The 17638-nt window shown below is 45.5% G+C and overlaps 2 non-coding genes across 2 annotated transcripts; both read left to right on the forward strand.

Moving 5' to 3' along the window:
* The first annotated feature begins 16796 nt into the window (after positions 1-16796).
* On the forward strand, positions 16797-16869 carry trnav-uac (transfer RNA valine (anticodon UAC)). Its single transcript has one exon. It is a non-coding gene; the product is annotated as a tRNA-Val (tRNA).
* A 615-nt stretch (positions 16870-17484) lies between these two features.
* On the forward strand, positions 17485-17557 carry trnav-uac (transfer RNA valine (anticodon UAC)). Its single transcript has one exon. It is a non-coding gene; the product is annotated as a tRNA-Val (tRNA).
* The last annotated feature ends 81 nt before the right edge of the window (positions 17558-17638 follow it).

Here is a 17638-nt window from a genome sequence, read left to right on the forward strand (position 1 = left end):
TTCCGCGTGACAAGCGGAGATACTATCCACTAAACTAACGAGGACTGCGCTAGTAGCATTTTTGGGCTAATGAAAAAAAAGTGGCGCTGTTCCGGCCTTTAAAGGGAATTCTTAGAGCTATACAGGGGAGGCTTTAAGTGTACTAGACATTTACTGTCACTCAATGACACAGCAGCTGTGACTGAATCCATTCGGAAATCATGTCGTCTGGCATCTGAAATGTTTGCACTCAAGTGTGAATGGTGCATTGAGCCTGGGCACGTGCGTAAAAGTCATCTTCAGCAGTTTCCGTAGTGTAGTGGTTATCACGTTGGCTTTACACGCGAAAAGTCCCCCGTTCGAAACTGGGCGGAAACAGTATTCTTTGTTCCTGCTTACTCCACACAATAACACTCTACGTAGTGGAATTGTCAGAAACTGGGTAAGTACAACTGCCCCAGGGTTAGCTTTTCCTCCACACAATCAAAGTGTTCTGACTAGCGTTCCCAGCAAACTGGATGAAAAGAAGCAGAATTTTCCATTCTGATGCACAACCTTTCATGCATGCCGAGGTAGGCAATCATATCGTTAATGTGAAGCGGTCTCTGACAGCAGGAACATGCTTGATATGTATCGTCTCTGTGATAAATGGCTGTTGTCTTACTAGCAACTGGTAGAAAACTCCCCGTCAGGGAATCGAACCCTGGTCTTCCGCGTGACAAGCGGAGATACTATCCACTAAACTAACGAGGACTGCGCTAGTAGCATTTTTGGGCTAATGAAAAAAAAGTGGCGCTGTTCCGGCCTTTAAAGGGAATTCTTAGAGCTATACAGGGGAGGCTTTAAGTGTACTAGACATTTACTGTCACTCAATGACACAGCAGCTGTGACTGAATCCATTCGGAAATCATGTCGTCTGGCATCTGAAATGTTTGCACTCAAGTGTGAATGGTGCATTGAGCCTGGGCACGTGCGTAAAAGTCATCTTCAGCAGTTTCCGTAGTGTAGTGGTTATCACGTTGGCTTTACACGCGAAAAGTCCCCCGTTCGAAACTGGGCGGAAACAGTATTCTTTGTTCCTGCTTACTCCACACAATAACACTCTACGTAGTGGAATTGTCAGAAACTGGGTAAGTACAACTGCCCCAGGGTTAGCTTTTCCTCCACACAATCAAAGTGTTCTGACTAGCGTTCCCAGCAAACTGGATGAAAAGAAGCAGAATTTTCCATTCTGATGCACAACCTTTCATGCATGCCGAGGTAGGCAATCATATCGTTAATGTGAAGCGGTCTCTGACAGCAGGAACATGCTTGATATGTATCGTCTCTGTGATAAATGGCTGTTGTCTTACTAGCAACTGGTAGAAAACTCCCCGTCAGGGAATCGAACCCTGGTCTTCCGCGTGACAAGCGGAGATACTATCCACTAAACTAACGAGGACTGCGCTAGTAGCATTTTTGGGCTAATGAAAAAAAAGTGGCGCTGTTCCGGCCTTTAAAGGGAATTCTTAGAGCTATACAGGGGAGGCTTTAAGTGTACTAGACATTTACTGTCACTCAATGACACAGCAGCTGTGACTGAATCCATTCGGAAATCATGTCGTCTGGCATCTGAAATGTTTGCACTCAAGTGTGAATGGTGCATTGAGCCTGGGCACGTGCGTAAAAGTCATCTTCAGCAGTTTCCGTAGTGTAGTGGTTATCACGTTGGCTTTACACGCGAAAAGTCCTCCGTTCGAAACTGGGCGGAAACAGTATTCTTTGTTCCTGCTTACTCCACACAATAACACTCTACGTAGTGGAATTGTCAGAAACTGGGTAAGTACAACTGCCCCAGGGTTAGCTTTTCCTCCACACAATCAAAGTGTTCTGACTAGCGTTCCCAGCAAACTGGATGAAAAGAAGCAGAATTTTCCATTCTGATGCGCAACCTTTCATGCATGCCGAGGTAGGCAATCATATCGTTAATGTGAAGCGGTCTCTGACAGCAGGAACATGCTTGATATGTATCGTCTCTGTGTTAAATTGCTGTTGTCTTACTAGCAACTGGTAGAAAACTCCCCGTCAGGGAATCGAACCCTGGTCTTCCGCGTGACAAGCGGAGATACTATCCACTAAACTAACGAGGACTGCGCTAGTAGCATTTTTGGGCTAATGAAAAAAAAGTGGCGCTGTTCCGGCCTTTAAAGGGAATTCTTAGAGCTATACAGGGGAGGCTTTAAGTGTACTAGACATTTACTGTCACTCAATGACACAGCAGCTGTGACTGAATCCATTCGGAAATCATGTCGTCTGGCATCTGAAATGTTTGCACTCAAGTGTGAATGGTGCATTGAGCCTGGGCACGTGCGTAAAAGTCATCTTCAGCAGTTTCCGTAGTGTAGTGGTTATCACGTTGGCTTTACACGCGAAAAGTCCCCCGTTCGAAACTGGGCGGAAACAGTATTCTTTGTTCCTGCTTACTCCACACAATAACACTCTACGTAGTGGAATTGTCAGAAACTGGGTAAGTACAACTGCCCCAGGGTTAGCTTTTCCTCCACACAATCAAAGTGTTCTGACTAGCGTTCCCAGCAAACTGGATGAAAAGAAGCAGAATTTTCCATTCTGATGCACAACCTTTCATGCATGCCGAGGTAGGCAATCATATCGTTAATGTGAAGCGGTCTCTGACAGCAGGAACATGCTTGATATGTATCGTCTCTGTGATAAATGGCTGTTGTCTTACTAGCAACTGGTAGAAAACTCCCCGTCAGGGAATCGAACCCTGGTCTTCCGCGTGACAAGCGGAGATACTATCCACTAAACTAACGAGGACTGCGCTAGTAGCATTTTTGGGCTAATGAAAAAAAAGTGGCGCTGTTCCGGCCTTTAAAGGGAATTCTTAGAGCTATACAGGGGAGGCTTTAAGTGTACTAGACATTTACTGTCACTCAATGACACAGCAGCTGTGACTGAATCCATTCGGAAATCATGTCGTCTGGCATCTGAAATGTTTGCACTCAAGTGTGAATGGTGCATTGAGCCTGGGCACGTGCGTAAAAGTCATCTTCAGCAGTTTCCGTAGTGTAGTGGTTATCACGTTGGCTTTACACGCGAAAAGTCCCCCGTTCGAAACTGGGATGAAACAGTATTCTTTGTTCCTGCTTACTCCACACAATAACACTCTACGTAGTGGAATTGTCAGAAACTGGGTAAGTACAACTGCCCCAGGGTTAGCTTTTCCTCCACACAATCAAAGTGTTCTGACTAGCGTTCCCAGCAAACTGGATGAAAAGAAGCAGAATTTTCCATTCTGATGCACAACCTTTCATGCATGCCGAGGTAGGCAATCATATCGTTAATGTGAAGCGGTCTCTGACAGCAGGAACATGCTTGATATGTATCGTCTCTGTGATAAATGGCTGTTGTCTTACTAGCAACTGGTAGAAAACTCCCCGTCAGGGAATCGAACCCTGGTCTTCCGCGTGACAAGCGGAGATACTATCCACTAAACTAACGAGGACTGCGCTAGTAGCATTTTTGGGCTAATGAAAAAAAAGTGGCGCTGTTCCGGCCTTTAAAGGGAATTCTTAGAGCTATACAGGGGAGGCTTTAAGTGTACGAGACATTTACTGTCACTCAATGACACAGCAGCTGTGACTGAATCCATTCGGAAATCATGTCGTCTGGCATCTGAAATGTTTGCACTCAAGTGTGAATGGTGCATTGAGCCTGGGCACGTGCGTAAAAGTCATCTTCAGCAGTTTCCGTAGTGTAGTGGTTATCACGTTGGCTTTACACGCGAAAAGTCCTCCGTTCGAAACTGGGCGGAAACAGTATTCTTTGTTCCTGCTTACTCCACACAATAACACTCTACGTAGTGGAATTGTCAGAAACTGGGTAAGTACAACTGCCCCAGGGTTAGCTTTTCCTCCACACAATCAAAGTGTTCTGACTAGCGTTCCCAGCAAACTGGATGAAAAGAAGCAGAATTTTCCATTCTGATGCGCAACCTTTCATGCATGCCGAGGTAGGCAATCATATCGTTAATGTGAAGCGGTCTCTGACAGCAGGAACATGCTTGATATGTATCGTCTCTGTGTTAAATTGCTGTTGTCTTACTAGCAACTGGTAGAAAACTCCCCGTCAGGGAATCGAACCCTGGTCTTCCGCGTGACAAGCGGAGATACTATCCACTAAACTAACGAGGACTGCGCTAGTAGCATTTTTGGGCTAATGAAAAAAAAGTGGCGCTGTTCCGGCCTTTAAAGGGAATTCTTAGAGCTATACAGGGGAGGCTTTAAGTGTACTAGACATTTACTGTCACTCAATGACACAGCAGCTGTGACTGAATCCATTCGGAAATCATGTCGTCTGGCATCTGAAATGTTTGCACTCAAGTGTGAATGGTGCATTGAGCCTGGGCACGTGCGTAAAAGTCATCTTCAGCAGTTTCCGTAGTGTAGTGGTTATCACGTTGGCTTTACACGCGAAAAGTCCCCCGTTCGAAACTGGGCGGAAACAGTATTCTTTGTTCCTGCTTACTCCACACAATAACACTCTACGTAGTGGAATTGTCAGAAACTGGGTAAGTACAACTGCCCCAGGGTTAGCTTTTCCTCCACACAATCAAAGTGTTCTGACTAGCGTTCCCAGCAAACTGGATGAAAAGAAGCAGAATTTTCCATTCTGATGCACAACCTTTCATGCATGCCGAGGTAGGCAATCATATCGTTAATGTGAAGCGGTCTCTGACAGCAGGAACATGCTTGATATGTATCGTCTCTGTGATAAATGGCTGTTGTCTTACTAGCAACTGGTAGAAAACTCCCCGTCAGGGAATCGAACCCTGGTCTTCCGCGTGACAAGCGGAGATACTATCCACTAAACTAACGAGGACTGCGCTAGTAGCATTTTTGGGCTAATGAAAAAAAAGTGGCGCTGTTCCGGCCTTTAAAGGGAATTCTTAGAGCTATACAGGGGAGGCTTTAAGTGTACTAGACATTTACTGTCACTCAATGACACAGCAGCTGTGACTGAATCCATTCGGAAATCATGTCGTCTGGCATCTGAAATGTTTGCACTCAAGTGTGAATGGTGCATTGAGCCTGGGCACGTGCGTAAAAGTCATCTTCAGCAGTTTCCGTAGTGTAGTGGTTATCACGTTGGCTTTACACGCGAAAAGTCCCCCGTTCGAAACTGGGCGGAAACAGTATTCTTTGTTCCTGCTTACTCCACACAATAACACTCTACGTAGTGGAATTGTCAGAAACTGGGTAAGTACAACTGCCCCAGGGTTAGCTTTTCCTCCACACAATCAAAGTGTTCTGACTAGCGTTCCCAGCAAACTGGATGAAAAGAAGCAGAATTTTCCATTCTGATGCGCAACCTTTCATGCATGCCGAGGTAGGCAATCATATCGTTAATGTGAAGCGGTCTCTGACAGCAGGAACATGCTTGATATGTATCGTCTCTGTGTTAAATTGCTGTTGTCTTACTAGCAACTGGTAGAAAACTCCCCGTCAGGGAATCGAACCCTGGTCTTCCGCGTGACAAGCGGAGATACTATCCACTAAACTAACGAGGACTGCGCTAGTAGCATTTTTGGGCTAATGAAAAAAAAGTGGCGCTGTTCCGGCCTTTAAAGGGAATTCTTAGAGCTATACAGGGGAGGCTTTAAGTGTACTAGACATTTACTGTCACTCAATGACACAGCAGCTGTGACTGAATCCATTCGGAAATCATGTCGTCTGGCATCTGAAATGTTTGCACTCAAGTGTGAATGGTGCATTGAGCCTGGGCACGTGCGTAAAAGTCATCTTCAGCAGTTTCCGTAGTGTAGTGGTTATCACGTTGGCTTTACACGCGAAAAGTCCCCCGTTCGAAACTGGGCGGAAACAGTATTCTTTGTTCCTGCTTACTCCACACAATAACACTCTACGTAGTGGAATTGTCAGAAACTGGGTAAGTACAACTGCCCCAGGGTTAGCTTTTCCTCCACACAATCAAAGTGTTCTGACTAGCGTTCCCAGCAAACTGGATGAAAAGAAGCAGAATTTTCCATTCTGATGCACAACCTTTCATGCATGCCGAGGTAGGCAATCATATCGTTAATGTGAAGCGGTCTCTGACAGCAGGAACATGCTTGATATGTATCGTCTCTGTGATAAATGGCTGTTGTCTTACTAGCAACTGGTAGAAAACTCCCCGTCAGGGAATCGAACCCTGGTCTTCCGCGTGACAAGCGGAGATACTATCCACTAAACTAACGAGGACTGCGCTAGTAGCATTTTTGGGCTAATGAAAAAAAAGTGGCGCTGTTCCGGCCTTTAAAGGGAATTCTTAGAGCTATACAGGGGAGACTTTAAGTGTACTAGACATTTACTGTCACTCAATGACACAGCAGCTGTGACTGAATCCATTCGGAAATCATGTCGTCTGGCATCTGAAATGTTTGCACTCAAGTGTGAATGGTGCATTGAGCCTGGGCACGTGCGTAAAAGTCATCTTCAGCAGTTTCCGTAGTGTAGTGGTTATCACGTTGGCTTTACACGCGAAAAGTCCTCCGTTCGAAACTGGGCGGAAACAGTATTCTTTGTTCCTGCTTACTCCACACAATAACACTCTACGTAGTGGAATTGTCAGAAACTGGGTAAGTACAACTGCCCCAGGGTTAGCTTTTCCTCCACACAATCAAAGTGTTCTGACTAGCGTTCCCAGCAAACTGGATGAAAAGAAGCAGAATTTTCCATTCTGATGCGCAACCTTTCATGCATGCCGAGGTAGGCAATCATATCGTTAATGTGAAGCGGTCTCTGACAGCAGGAACATGCTTGATATGTATCGTCTCTGTGTTAAATTGCTGTTGTCTTACTAGCAACTGGTAGAAAACTCCCCGTCAGGGAATCGAACCCTGGTCTTCCGCGTGACAAGCGGAGATACTATCCACTAAACTAACGAGGACTGCGCTAGTAGCATTTTTGGGCTAATGAAAAAAAAGTGGCGCTGTTCCGGCCTTTAAAGGGAATTCTTAGAGCTATACAGGGGAGGCTTTAAGTGTACTAGACATTTACTGTCACTCAATGACACAGCAGCTGTGACTGAATCCATTCGGAAATCATGTCGTCTGGCATCTGAAATGTTTGCACTCAAGTGTGAATGGTGCATTGAGCCTGGGCACGTGCGTAAAAGTCATCTTCAGCAGTTTCCGTAGTGTAGTGGTTATCACGTTGGCTTTACACGCGAAAAGTCCCCCGTTCGAAACTGGGCGGAAACAGTATTCTTTGTTCCTGCTTACTCCACACAATAACACTCTACGTAGTGGAATTGTCAGAAACTGGGTAAGTACAACTGCCCCAGGGTTAGCTTTTCCTCCACACAATCAAAGTGTTCTGACTAGCGTTCCCAGCAAACTGGATGAAAAGAAGCAGAATTTTCCATTCTGATGCACAACCTTTCATGCATGCCGAGGTAGGCAATCATATCGTTAATGTGAAGCGGTCTCTGACAGCAGGAACATGCTTGATATGTATCGTCTCTGTGATAAATGGCTGTTGTCTTACTAGCAACTGGTAGAAAACTCCCCGTCAGGGAATCGAACCCTGGTCTTCCGCGTGACAAGCGGAGATACTATCCACTAAACTAACGAGGACTGCGCTAGTAGCATTTTTGGGCTAATGAAAAAAAAGTGGCGCTGTTCCGGCCTTTAAAGGGAATTCTTAGAGCTATACAGGGGAGGCTTTAAGTGTACTAGACATTTACTGTCACTCAATGACACAGCAGCTGTGACTGAATCCATTCGGAAATCATGTCGTCTGGCATCTGAAATGTTTGCACTCAAGTGTGAATGGTGCATTGAGCCTGGGCACGTGCGTAAAAGTCATCTTCAGCAGTTTCCGTAGTGTAGTGGTTATCACGTTGGCTTTACACGCGAAAAGTCCCCCGTTCGAAACTGGGCGGAAACAGTATTCTTTGTTCCTGCTTACTCCACACAATAACACTCTACGTAGTGGAATTGTCAGAAACTGGGTAAGTACAACTGCCCCAGGGTTAGCTTTTCCTCCACACAATCAAAGTGTTCTGACTAGCGTTCCCAGCAAACTGGATGAAAAGAAGCAGAATTTTCCATTCTGATGCGCAACCTTTCATGCATGCCGAGGTAGGCAATCATATCGTTAATGTGAAGCGGTCTCTGACAGCAGGAACATGCTTGATATGTATCGTCTCTGTGTTAAATTGCTGTTGTCTTACTAGCAACTGGTAGAAAACTCCCCGTCAGGGAATCGAACCCTGGTCTTCCGCGTGACAAGCGGAGATACTATCCACTAAACTAACGAGGACTGCGCTAGTAGCATTTTTGGGCTAATGAAAAAAAAGTGGCGCTGTTCCGGCCTTTAAAGGGAATTCTTAGAGCTATACAGGGGAGGCTTTAAGTGTACTAGACATTTACTGTCACTCAATGACACAGCAGCTGTGACTGAATCCATTCGGAAATCATGTCGTCTGGCATCTGAAATGTTTGCACTCAAGTGTGAATGGTGCATTGAGCCTGGGCACGTGCGTAAAAGTCATCTTCAGCAGTTTCCGTAGTGTAGTGGTTATCACGTTGGCTTTACACGCGAAAAGTCCCCCGTTCGAAACTGGGCGGAAACAGTATTCTTTGTTCCTGCTTACTCCACACAATAACACTCTACGTAGTGGAATTGTCAGAAACTGGGTAAGTACAACTGCCCCAGGGTTAGCTTTTCCTCCACACAATCAAAGTGTTCTGACTAGCGTTCCCAGCAAACTGGATGAAAAGAAGCAGAATTTTCCATTCTGATGCACAACCTTTCATGCATGCCGAGGTAGGCAATCATATCGTTAATGTGAAGCGGTCTCTGACAGCAGGAACATGCTTGATATGTATCGTCTCTGTGATAAATGGCTGTTGTCTTACTAGCAACTGGTAGAAAACTCCCCGTCAGGGAATCGAACCCTGGTCTTCCGCGTGACAAGCGGAGATACTATCCACTAAACTAACGAGGACTGCGCTAGTAGCATTTTTGGGCTAATGAAAAAAAAGTGGCGCTGTTCCGGCCTTTAAAGGGAATTCTTAGAGCTATACAGGGGAGACTTTAAGTGTACTAGACATTTACTGTCACTCAATGACACAGCAGCTGTGACTGAATCCATTCGGAAATCATGTCGTCTGGCATCTGAAATGTTTGCACTCAAGTGTGAATGGTGCATTGAGCCTGGGCACGTGCGTAAAAGTCATCTTCAGCAGTTTCCGTAGTGTAGTGGTTATCACGTTGGCTTTACACGCGAAAAGTCCTCCGTTCGAAACTGGGCGGAAACAGTATTCTTTGTTCCTGCTTACTCCACACAATAACACTCTACGTAGTGGAATTGTCAGAAACTGGGTAAGTACAACTGCCCCAGGGTTAGCTTTTCCTCCACACAATCAAAGTGTTCTGACTAGCGTTCCCAGCAAACTGGATGAAAAGAAGCAGAATTTTCCATTCTGATGCGCAACCTTTCATGCATGCCGAGGTAGGCAATCATATCGTTAATGTGAAGCGGTCTCTGACAGCAGGAACATGCTTGATATGTATCGTCTCTGTGTTAAATTGCTGTTGTCTTACTAGCAACTGGTAGAAAACTCCCCGTCAGGGAATCGAACCCTGGTCTTCCGCGTGACAAGCGGAGATACTATCCACTAAACTAACGAGGACTGCGCTAGTAGCATTTTTGGGCTAATGAAAAAAAAGTGGCGCTGTTCCGGCCTTTAAAGGGAATTCTTAGAGCTATACAGGGGAGGCTTTAAGTGTACTAGACATTTACTGTCACTCAATGACACAGCAGCTGTGACTGAATCCATTCGGAAATCATGTCGTCTGGCATCTGAAATGTTTGCACTCAAGTGTGAATGGTGCATTGAGCCTGGGCACGTGCGTAAAAGTCATCTTCAGCAGTTTCCGTAGTGTAGTGGTTATCACGTTGGCTTTACACGCGAAAAGTCCCCCGTTCGAAACTGGGCGGAAACAGTATTCTTTGTTCCTGCTTACTCCACACAATAACACTCTACGTAGTGGAATTGTCAGAAACTGGGTAAGTACAACTGCCCCAGGGTTAGCTTTTCCTCCACACAATCAAAGTGTTCTGACTAGCGTTCCCAGCAAACTGGATGAAAAGAAGCAGAATTTTCCATTCTGATGCACAACCTTTCATGCATGCCGAGGTAGGCAATCATATCGTTAATGTGAAGCGGTCTCTGACAGCAGGAACATGCTTGATATGTATCGTCTCTGTGATAAATGGCTGTTGTCTTACTAGCAACTGGTAGAAAACTCCCCGTCAGGGAATCGAACCCTGGTCTTCCGCGTGACAAGCGGAGATACTATCCACTAAACTAACGAGGACTGCGCTAGTAGCATTTTTGGGCTAATGAAAAAAAAGTGGCGCTGTTCCGGCCTTTAAAGGGAATTCTTAGAGCTATACAGGGGAGGCTTTAAGTGTACTAGACATTTACTGTCACTCAATGACACAGCAGCTGTGACTGAATCCATTCGGAAATCATGTCGTCTGGCATCTGAAATGTTTGCACTCAAGTGTGAATGGTGCATTGAGCCTGGGCACGTGCGTAAAAGTCATCTTCAGCAGTTTCCGTAGTGTAGTGGTTATCACGTTGGCTTTACACGCGAAAAGTCCCCCGTTCGAAACTGGGCGGAAACAGTATTCTTTGTTCCTGCTTACTCCACACAATAACACTCTACGTAGTGGAATTGTCAGAAACTGGGTAAGTACAACTGCCCCAGGGTTAGCTTTTCCTCCACACAATCAAAGTGTTCTGACTAGCGTTCCCAGCAAACTGGATGAAAAGAAGCAGAATTTTCCATTCTGATGCACAACCTTTCATGCATGCCGAGGTAGGCAATCATATCGTTAATGTGAAGCGGTCTCTGACAGCAGGAACATGCTTGATATGTATCGTCTCTGTGATAAATGGCTGTTGTCTTACTAGCAACTGGTAGAAAACTCCCCGTCAGGGAATCGAACCCTGGTCTTCCGCGTGACAAGCGGAGATACTATCCACTAAACTAACGAGGACTGCGCTAGTAGCATTTTTGGGCTAATGAAAAAAAAGTGGCGCTGTTCCGGCCTTTAAAGGGAATTCTTAGAGCTATACAGGGGAGGCTTTAAGTGTACTAGACATTTACTGTCACTCAATGACACAGCAGCTGTGACTGAATCCATTCGGAAATCATGTCGTCTGGCATCTGAAATGTTTGCAGTCAAGTGTGAATGGTGCATTGAGCCTGGGCACGTGCGTAAAAGTCATCTTCAGCAGTTTCCGTAGTGTAGTGGTTATCACGTTGGCTTTACACGCGAAAAGTCCCCCGTTCGAAACTGGGCGGAAACAGTATTCTTTGTTCCTGCTTAATCCACACAATAACACTCTACGTAGTGGAGTTGTCAGAAACTGGGTAAGTACAACTGCCCCAGGGTTAGCTTTTCCTCCACACAATCAAAGTGTTCTGACTAGCGTTCCCAGCAAACTGGATGAAAAGAAGCAGAATTTTCCATTCTGATGCGCAACCTTTCATGCATGCCGAGGTAGGCAATCATATCGTTAATGTGAAGCGGTCTCTGACAGCAGGAACATACTCGATATGTATCGTCTCTGTGTTAAATGGCTGTTGTCTTACTAGCAACTGGTAGAAAACTCCCCGTCAGGGAATCAAACCCTGGTCTTCCGCGTGACAAGCGGAGATACTATCCACTAAACTAACGAGGACTGCGCTAGTAACATTTTTGGGCTAATGAAAAAAAAGTGGCGCTGTTCCGGCCTTTAAAGGGAATTCTTAGAGCTATACAGGGGAGGCTTTAAGTGTACTAGACATTTACTGTCACTCAATGACACAGCAGCTGTGACTGAATCCATTCGGAAATCATGTCGTTTGGCATCTGAAATGTTTGCACTCAAGTGTGAATGGTGCATTGAGCCTGGGCACGTGCGTAAAAGTCATCTTCAGCAGTTTCCGTAGTGTAGTGGTTATCACGTTGGCTTTACACGCGAAAAGTCCCCCGTTCGAAACTGGGCGGAAACAGTATTCTTTGTTCCTGCTTACTCCACACAATAACACTCTACGTAGTGGAATTGTCAGAAACTGGGTAAGTACAACTGCCCCAGGGTTAGCTTTTCCTCCACACAATCAAAGTGTTCTGACTAGCGTTCCCAGCAAACTGGATGAAAAGAAGCAGAATTTTCCATTTTGATGCGCAACCTTTCATGCATGCCGAGGTAGGCAATCATATTGTTAATGTGAAGCGGTCTCTGACAGCAGGAACATGCTCGATATGTATCGTCTCTGTGTTAAATGGCTGTTGTCTTACTAGCAACTGGTAGAAAACTCCCCGTCAGGGAATCAAACCCTGGTCTTCCGCGTGACAAGCGGAGATACTATCCACTAAACTAACGAGGACTGCGCTAGTAACATTTTTGGGCTAATGAAAAAAAAGTGGCGCTGTTCCGGCCTTTAAAGGGAATTCTTAGAGCTATACAGGGGAGGCTTTAAGTGTACTAGACATTTACTGTCACTCAATGACACAGCAGCTGTGACTGAATCCATTCGGAAATCATGTCGTTTGGCATCTGAAATGTTTGCACTCAAGTGTGAATGGTGCATTGAGCCTGGGCACGTGCGTAAAAGTCATCTTCAGCAGTTTCCGTAGTGTAGTGGTTATCACGTTGGCTTTACACGCGAAAAGTCCCCCGTTCGAAACTGGGCGGAAACAGTATTCTTTGTTCCTGCTTAATCCACACAATAACACTCTACGTAGTGGAATTGTCAGAAACTGGGTAAGTACAACTGCCCCAGGGTTAGCTTTTCCTCCACATAATCAAAGTGTTCTGACTAGCGTTCCCAGCAAACTGGATGAAAAGAAGCAGAATTTTCCATTCTGATGCGCAACCTTTCATGCATGCCGAGGTAGGCAATCATATCGTTAATGTGAAGCGGTCTCTGACAGCAGGAACATACTCGATATGTATCGTCTCTGTGTTAAATGGCTGTTGTCTTACTAGCAACTGGTAGAAAACTCCCCGTCAGGGAATCAAACCCTGGTCTTCCGCGTGACAAGCGGAGATACTATCCACTAAACTAACGAGGACTGCGCTAGTAACATTTTTGGGCTAATGAAAAAAAAGTGGCGCTGTTCCGGCCTTTAAAGGGAATTCTTAGAGCTATACAGGGGAGGCTTTAAGTGTACTAGACATTTACTGTCACTCAATGACACAGCAGCTGTGACTGAATCCATTCGGAAATCATGTCGTTTGGCATCTGAAATGTTTGCACTCAAGTGTGAATGGTGCATTGAGCCTGGGCACGTGCGTAAAAGTCATCTTCAGCAGTTTCCGTAGTGTAGTGGTTATCACGTTGGCTTTACACGCGAAAAGTCCCCCGTTCGAAACTGGGCGGAAACAGTATTCTTTGTTCCTGCTTAATCCACACAATAACACTCTACGTAGTGGAATTGTCAGAAACTGGGTAAGTACAACTGCCCCAGGGTTAGCTTTTCCTCCACATAATCAAAGTGTTCTGACTAGCGTTCCCAGCAAACTGGATGAAAAGAAGCAGAATTTTCCATTCTGATGCGCAACCTTTCATGCATGCCGAGGTAGGCAATCATATCGTTAATGTGAAGCGGTCTCTGACAGCAGGAACATACTCGATATGTATCGTCTCTGTGTTAAATGGCTGTTGTCTTACTAGCAACTGGTAGAAAACTCCCCGTCAGGGAATCGAACCCTGGTCTTCCGCGTGACAAGCGGAGATACTATCCACTAAACTAACGAGGACTGCGCTAGTAGCATTTTTGGGCTAATGAAAAAAAAGTGGCGCTGTTCCGGCCTTTAAAGGGAATTCTTAGAGCTATACAGGGGAGGCTTTAAGTGTACTAGACATTTACTGTCACTCAATGACACAGCAGCTGTGACTGAATCCATTCGGAAATCATGTCGTCTGGCATCTGAAATGTTTGCACTCAAGTGTGAATGGTGCATTGAGCCTGGGCACGTGCGTAAAAGTCATCTTCAGCAGTTTCCGTAGTGTAGTGGTTATCACGTTGGCTTTACACGCGAAAAGTCCCCCGTTCGAAACTGGGCGGAAACAGTATTCTTTGTTCCTGCTTACTCCACACAATAACACTCTACGTAGTGGAATTGTCAGAAACTGGGTAAGTACAACTGCCCCAGGGTTAGCTTTTCCTCCACACAATCAAAGTGTTCTGACTAGCGTTCCCAGCAAACTGGATGAAAAGAAGCAGAATTTTCCATTCTGATGCACAACCTTTCATGCATGCCGAGGTAGGCAATCATATCGTTAATGTGAAGCGGTCTCTGACAGCAGGAACATGCTTGATATGTATCGTCTCTGTGATAAATGGCTGTTGTCTTACTAGCAACTGGTAGAAAACTCCCCGTCAGGGAATCGAACCCTGGTCTTCCGCGTGACAAGCGGAGATACTATCCACTAAACTAACGAGGACTGCGCTAGTAGCATTTTTGGGCTAATGAAAAAAAAGTGGCGCTGTTCCGGCCTTTAAAGGGAATTCTTAGAGCTATACAGGGGAGGCTTTAAGTGTACTAGACATTTACTGTCACTCAATGACACAGCAGCTGTGACTGAATCCATTCGGAAATCATGTCGTTTGGCATCTGAAATGTTTGCACTCAAGTGTGAATGGTGCATTGAGCCTGGGCACGTGCGTAAAAGTCATCTTCAGCAGTTTCCGTAGTGTAGTGGTTATCACGTTGGCTTTACACGCGAAAAGTCCCCCGTTCGAAACTGGGCGGAAACAGTATTCTTTGTTCCTGCTTACTCCACACAATAACACTCTACGTAGTGGAATTGTCAGAAACTGGGTAAGTACAACTGCCCCAGGGTTAGCTTTTCCTCCACACAATCAAAGTGTTCTGACTAGCGTTCCCAGCAAACTGGATGAAAAGAAGCAGAATTTTCCATTCTGATGCGCAACCTTTCATGCATGCCGAGGTAGGCAATCATATTGTTAATGTGAAGCGGTCTCTGACAGCAGGAACATGCTTGATATGTATCGTCTCTGTGTTAAATGGCTGTTGTTTTACTAGCAACTGGTAGAAAACTCCCCGTCAGGGAATCGAACCCTGGTCTTCCGCGTGACAAGCTGAGATACTATCCACTAAACTAACGAGGACTGCGCTAGTAGCATTTTTGGGCTAATGAAAAAAAAGTGGCGCTGTTCCGGCCTTTAAAGGGAATTCTTAGAGCTATACAGGGGAGGCTTTAAGTGTACTAGACATTTACTGTCACTCAATGACACAGCAGCTGTGACTGAATCCATTCGGAAATCATGTCGTCTGGCATCTGAAATGTTTGCACTCAAGTGTGAATGGTGCATTGAGCCTGGGCACGTGCGTAAAAGTCATCTTCAGCAGTTTCCGTAGTGTAGTGGTTATCACGTTGGCTTTACACGCGAAAAGTCCCCCGTTCGAAACTGGGCGGAAACAGTATTCTTTGTTCCTGCTTACTCCACACAATAACACTCTACGTAGTGGAATTGTCAGAAACTGGGTAAGTACAACTGCCCCAGGGTTAGCTTTTCCTCCACACAATCAAAGTGTTCTGACTAGCGTTCCCAGCAAACTGGATGAAAAGAAGCAGAATTTTCCATTCTGATGCACAACCTTTCATGCATGCCGAGGTAGGCAATCATATCGTTAATGTGAAGCGGTCTCTGACAGCAGGAACATGCTTGATATGTATCGTCTCTGTGATAAATGGCTGTTGTCTTACTAGCAACTGGTAGAAAACTCCCCGTCAGGGAATCGAACCCTGGTCTTCCGCGTGACAAGCGGAGATACTATCCACTAAACTAACGAGGACTGCGCTAGTAGCATTTTTGGGCTAATGAAAAAAAAGTGGCGCTGTTCCGGCCTTTAAAGGGAATTCTTAGAGCTATACAGGGGAGGCTTTAAGTGTACTAGACATTTACTGTCACTCAATGACACAGCAGCTGTGACTGAATCCATTCGGAAATCATGTCGTCTGGCATCTGAAATGTTTGCACTCAAGTGTGAATGGTGCATTGAGCCTGGGCACGTGCGTAAAAGTCATCTTCAGCAGTTTCCGTAGTGTAGTGGTTATCACGTTGGCTTTACACGCGAAAAGTCCCCCGTTCGAAACTGGGCGGAAACAGTATTCTTTGTTCCTGCTTACTCCACACAATAACACTCTACGTAGTGGAATTGTCAGAAACTGGGTAAGTACAACTGCCCCAGGGTTAGCTTTTCCTCCACACAATCAAAGTGTTCTGACTAGCGTTCCCAGCAAACTGGATGAAAAGAAGCAGAATTTTCCATTTTGATGCGCAACCTTTCATGCATGCCGAGGTAGGCAATCATATTGTTAATGTGAAGCGGTCTCTGACAGCAGGAACATGCTCGATATGTATCGTCTCTGTGTTAAATGGCTGTTGTCTTACTAGCAACTGGTAGAAAACTCCCCGTCAGGGAATCAAACCCTGGTCTTCCGCGTGACAAGCGGAGATACTATCCACTAAACTAACGAGGACTGCGCTAGTAACATTTTTGGGCTAATGAAAAAAAAGTGGCGCTGTTCCGGCCTTTAAAGGGAATTCTTAGAGCTATACAGGGGAGGCTTTAAGTGTACTAGACATTTACTGTCACTCAATGACACAGCAGCTGTGACTGAATCCATTCGGAAATCATGTCGTTTGGCATCTGAAATGTTTGCACTCAAGTGTGAATGGTGCATTGAGCCTGGGCACGTGCGTAAAAGTCATCTTCAGCAGTTTCCGTAGTGTAGTGGTTATCACGTTGGCTTTACACGCGAAAAGTCCCCCGTTCGAAACTGGGCGGAAACAGTATTCTTTGTTCCTGCTTAATCCACACAATAACACTCTACGTAGTGGAATTGTCAGAAACTGGGTAAGTACAACTGCCCCAGGGTTAGCTTTTCCTCCACATAATCAAAGTGTTCTGACTAGCGTTCCCAGCAAACTGGATGAAAAGAAGCAGAATTTTCCATTCTGATGCGCAACCTTTCATGCATGCCGAGGTAGGCAATCATATCGTTAATGTGAAGCGGTCTCTGACAGCAGGAACATACTCGATATGTATCGTCTCTGTGTTAAATGGCTGTTGTCTTACTAGCAACTGGTAGAAAACTCCCCGTCAGGGAATCAAACCCTGGTCTTCCGCGTGACAAGCGGAGATACTATCCACTAAACTAACGAGGACTGCGCTAGTAACATTTTTGGGCTAATGAAAAAAAAGTGGCGCTGTTCCGGCCTTTAAAGGGAATTCTTAGAGCTATACAGGGGAGGCTTTAAGTGTACTAGACATTTACTGTCACTCAATGACACAGCAGCTGTGACTGAATCCATTCGGAAATCATGTCGTTTGGCATCTGAAATGTTTGCACTCAAGTGTGAATGGTGCATTGAGCCTGGGCACGTGCGTAAAAGTCATCTTCAGCAGTTTCCGTAGTGTAGTGGTTATCACGTTGGCTTTACACGCGAAAAGTCCCCCGTTCGAAACTGGGCGGAAACAGTATTCTTTGTTCCTGCTTAATCCACACAATAACACTCTACGTAGTGGAATTGTCAGAAACTGGGTAAGTACAACTGCCCC

The sequence above is a fragment of the Anarhichas minor genome, unplaced genomic scaffold, assembly GCF_050575085.1.
Source record: "Anarhichas minor isolate MPS153535 unplaced genomic scaffold, ASM5057508v1 ptg000085l, whole genome shotgun sequence".
NCBI lineage: Eukaryota > Metazoa > Chordata > Actinopteri > Perciformes > Anarhichadidae > Anarhichas > Anarhichas minor.